The sequence below is a fragment of the Solanum stenotomum genome, chromosome 4 (genome assembly GCF_019186545.1).
Source record: "Solanum stenotomum isolate F172 chromosome 4, ASM1918654v1, whole genome shotgun sequence".
In the NCBI taxonomy this organism is placed as follows: domain Eukaryota; kingdom Viridiplantae; phylum Streptophyta; class Magnoliopsida; order Solanales; family Solanaceae; genus Solanum; species Solanum stenotomum.
In genome coordinates this window covers 21591819-21596584 of record NC_064285.1, presented here as the reverse complement: position 1 = coordinate 21596584, position 4766 = coordinate 21591819, and the positions used below count along the sequence as shown (strand labels likewise).

The following is a 4766-nucleotide window of genomic DNA, read 5'->3' as shown; positions in this document are numbered from 1 at the left end:
GAAAATTCATAAGTACCCTCCTAGCCTATGCCCGAAATCACAGAAACACACCTAACCTTTACTAAGGTCCTATTACCCCCGGACTTAATTTATCTATAATATTCTACCCCTTTTCAGCCTACGTGGCACTATCCTTGAAAAAAATGTCAACATGCGGTGGGCCCACAAGATTGTGCCACGTAGGTAAAAAAGGGATAGAATATTACATATAAAATAAGTTGGGGGGTAATAGGACCTTAGTAAAGATTAGGTGTGTCTCTGGAATTTCGGGTATAGGCAGAGCTACTTATGCATTTTCCCTTTAATAATCCCGAAACACCAATTCCCCTGCTCATATTTTCTTCCCAACACAGCCGCATAAAAACGAGCCCTAGCTCGACGGCGATTGATGAAGCTTCGTTAGAAGAGATCGACGAATCCTTAGCTAGCATTCTCTCCAACAAGGCGTTCAATTCTAATGGTAAACTCCTAAGCTCACCTTTTTTAGATTCCAGAGATTTTCATATGGGTTTTAGTTCCGCATCTTTAACAATACGAATTTCTAGCCCTTCCTCCGTCCTACTTCGGTTCACAATCTGAGTTTCTAGCACTACCTTTGTTTAGTTTCTTAATCTTGTTATAGATATAAAAGTAATGTTTGTTCTTTGGCATTGATTTTTCTTTTGTTAGTCTTTAGCATTTTTAGTCTTGTTTCCATTAGCAATAATTCTCTTTTTTAATTTTTATTTTTTTTAGTAAATCCTCACTCTTTTAGCTTCTTTTTATATTTTTTATATATTATGGAGTAAAATGTCTGTAGATTCTTTATGTATCTAATATTGTACAGTTATAAACTAAATGCCTATTTGTTTTCTTTGTTTAATTTCAACATGTCGTTTCTGATAAGCATCACCTCCCTTTCCCCTTTTGTGGATTACTTTGAATCTAGTGGCTTTAATCCTTTCGTGCCTGCTCGTATCTAGATTCTCGGATTTATTTTGTTTCGAAGGGATGAAGTGTTTGGTAGCAAGGTCTGTTTGTATGCTCTATACCCTGCTCAGTCTTATTTGAGAAATTATGTGATCACATGTTAAGCCAAGTGTGCAATTTTATTTTATTTTTATCAGTGTGATTGCTTGTTTACAATCAGGATCTAAGCTGGTTTCCATCCTTCCAGATTTATAACCTAATTCATCAGGGTGCCTTAGCTTCAACCATGATTCCCTGCATCCCTTCTTAGCTTTTCATATTATAGAAATTTCTGTTTGCCGTCGTTGGCATACTTGCTCTTTGTAAAGTGAAAACATATAGCCAGCCAGCGACACCACTTACATACTATCTCTTATGTCTCATCTTCTCGGTTTGCAATCATCAAACATTGGTATACCAACAATCTTTAACAACTAAACATGAGCATAGTAAGACATTGGGGAATAGAAGTGCAAGAGTCTAGGTACAATATAAGGGAATGCAAGTCCAAGAGTTGTCTGGTAATTGCATTTTCTCCCTATTCTCGATGACAACAAATTAATGCAAGACGTTCGGAAAAATCTCGTTGTCCTCTGTAATATGCATCCATCATCAGTAAATTTTTCATGCCTAGTATTGTTTCCAGTTGTGGTGCACACTGCCTTGTTGATATTCTTTTAAAAACAGAAACAAATATATATTTTTTTAAAACAAATGGTGATATTCTTTTGCTACTAAGTGAAACACCAAGATATTGTATAGGAAGGCTGCCTCTAGAGAAACCTAAAATAGACAAGATTTGTTGTTGCACATCATCAGATAATGTGATCCATATAGCATTTTCGTGTGAGTTTTTTCATTGCCCCTTTTCCTTTACTACCTCCTTGGTTTGACTGAGTCATATCCTTTCAAGATTAATTTTTTCACATCATCAGATAATGTGATATGTATAGTATCTGTTACACATCATGAGATGATGCAATCTGTAATCATTGTTGGCGTATTTGTTTGACTTTTTAAGCTAGTTTTATTTTAGGTGGTATTTTTATTTAATATGGCTTCGACGAGCTATATTAATAGCAGTAAGAAGTGGAGTTAGGAGTAAAGATAGTTTTTGAGGAGTAATATATGTCATATTGTTTGTGATATTGGTAACCTTATGTTGTGTCGTCATTGAAAGAATGCCATCACTCTTTTAACTAACAGGATATACGTCCTAGTTGTCTCGCCATTCATGATATGAGAAACACTATTTGTGCAGATTAAGATGGAATTCGGTAATGCACTTCGGCTTATTGGTGTTACTATGGTTGGCATATTGTTGGGTATTGTATTGTTGGCAGAATGTCATCGGTACATTGAGATGGCAACCACAGGAACACCAATATGTCAAGGTGCATTGCCAGTGCATTACAAATTTCTATAGTGCATTATAACATTTAGTAATCGAATATTTGTCATAAAAAAAGGCATGTAAACATATTGCGCATACCAAGCTTGTATATCATTTTTTAGAGAGTAACCTTCTTCCAATACCAACTTGAATCTAATGGAGTGTGGTCTCATATATTCAAGTTATTTTTCATATGTACTCCATGAATCCATTTCACCCAAAGAATATTCCAATTGTCATCTTAATGTACTGATCCGTCGCATCTAGATAGTTAATCTTAATATAACATTCAACACCAACTTGAATCTAATGGAGGAGTGTGGTCTCATATATTCAAGTTATTTTTCATATGTACTCCATGAATCCATTTCACCCAAAGAATATTCCAATTGTCATCTTAATGTACTGATCCGTCGCATCTAGATAGTTAATCTTAATATAACATTCAACAACCACAAGTAGTGTTTGCCTAATGTTGTCAGGACGTAGCTAGATACACAACAAGCACATCATGATTAAATAATCTTCTCATGCTGAAGAAGTAATTAATAAGAATCTTAAATGGGAGAACAAAAGAAATTGCCTTAGTTATTGTGTTAATCTGCTACTTTTGGTGGTTTAGGAATAAGAGAATACTTTATATTAGCACTTCCTTACTCTGATCTCTTATAGCCACATACTATACAAATAAAAATTTACATCACATGAATTTTTAATATTATTTTGAACTATATATGGTTGCTCGTTCTTTTTCATATGCATTGAGGAAGTTTGTTCTTGTTTTCACTTCCTTCTGTCAATGGTTTAGCATACATACTACATATGCCATGAAGCTTAATTTTTACCCCCCACTAATAGTTAAGACTTAACCATTTTGCCTAGCTCTTGGTCTAGCTGTATCTTTTCAAGATGATTGATGCAACATCTCAGTTGCAAGGCTATTTGAATTATGAATATTCACTTTTTATTTGTTGACATCATTGTGATGATTTTTTAAGTAATTCAATGTATTTTAGTAGCAGGGACAACAAGGTTCTTAGGAATTGAGACCAGTCAAGAAGGAGCTTGAAGGCATGCCATGAAAGTTTTTTGATTGTATATATATTAGTACAATGCCACTGAAGTACTATGTCGTATATATGTCATTGATATTTTAGTAGTGGAAGTATTTATAATATTTGGTCAGAGAATGATTTTATAGTTTAAATACTGTTTGATGTTTTTAAAGTTACTAGTTCTGGACACGTGCAATGCACGTGTGTCCCATGCTAACTTGTGTGAAGTTGTTGTAATATATATATATATATATATATATATATATATATATATATATATATATATAATTTGAACTCGTGATTTGCACCACGTGTATCCCATGCTAGTTAGTACAAATTCCTTGAAAATATTATAATAAATGTGTGATAAGTTGTACAAAAATTGAAGAGAAAAACACAAGTTCAAATCGATGAAAAATAAATTTATTCAACCGATATCATTATCATTATAAGATATATCGACATATTGAAATATTGTTGTTGAATGAATTTCATAAGGAATATTAGAACAAGTTTTAATTTTATGCAATTCTTATAATATATCAAGTATTCAACTTGACAAAAGTTTCCTTTGCTTAATATAACATAACTCATAAGCTAAATGTCTAGTGTGTTTTGAAAATATTTTTCGTCATAAGTTTTCATGTCCTCTCTAAGAAGTTATATTCTCTACCTTTTTATTTCTTGTAATTTTGACACAAATCCTCTTATCTTGAAATTTTCTTCACTTGATTAAAGCTTATCTAGTCTTCCACACACAAAAATTGTATCACATATAAATCTTTCTATGGAAATACAATTAAAAGATTTGTATTTATAGGCAAAAATATATGTAGCTTTGGAATATAATATAGGAAGATGCGTGACAACTTGGAATGTCAAAAACCAAAATATATGGAAAGTTGAAACATTGAATGTGCATTTCTCAAAAAAAGAAAAAAGAAAAAAAATATATAAATATAAATGAAGAAAGACCTCATATATATCATGATTTCTTCCATGAATGAAATAATTTATTGGTAATTTGATTATATGTTATTTCCTCCAGCCATTTTAAATTATTTGTCGTATTTTTATCTTACACATTTCTTAAAAAAATATTAATAAAAAAGTATATTAAAAAATATAGTGCAATAATGTAATCATCAATTCACTTCTGATATACACTAGAGTAGATTTTTCCCCTAATCTAGTTTATCTTTTGTTTTTTACATATACACTTGAGAGCACGTTTGGAGTTACGATTTGACTCAACTTTTGTCCAAATCAAAAAAGTGACTAATATTTGCATCATATGCTCATTTCTAACTTCCCTTGTTTGCGTCAAAAGTCCAGTTTCCTTCTCTTCCTCTCTTCATAACCTCCGACCA

At 32.2% G+C, this 4766-nt stretch overlaps 1 long non-coding RNA gene across 1 annotated transcript; it reads left to right on the top strand.

Moving 5' to 3' along the window:
* Positions 1–325: 325 nt before the first annotated feature.
* Positions 326–3500, top strand: LOC125862829 (uncharacterized). The gene is made up of 2 exons (XR_007446077.1): positions 326–460; positions 3358–3500. It is a non-coding gene; the product is annotated as an uncharacterized LOC125862829 (long non-coding RNA).
* The last annotated feature ends 1266 nt before the right edge of the window (positions 3501–4766 follow it).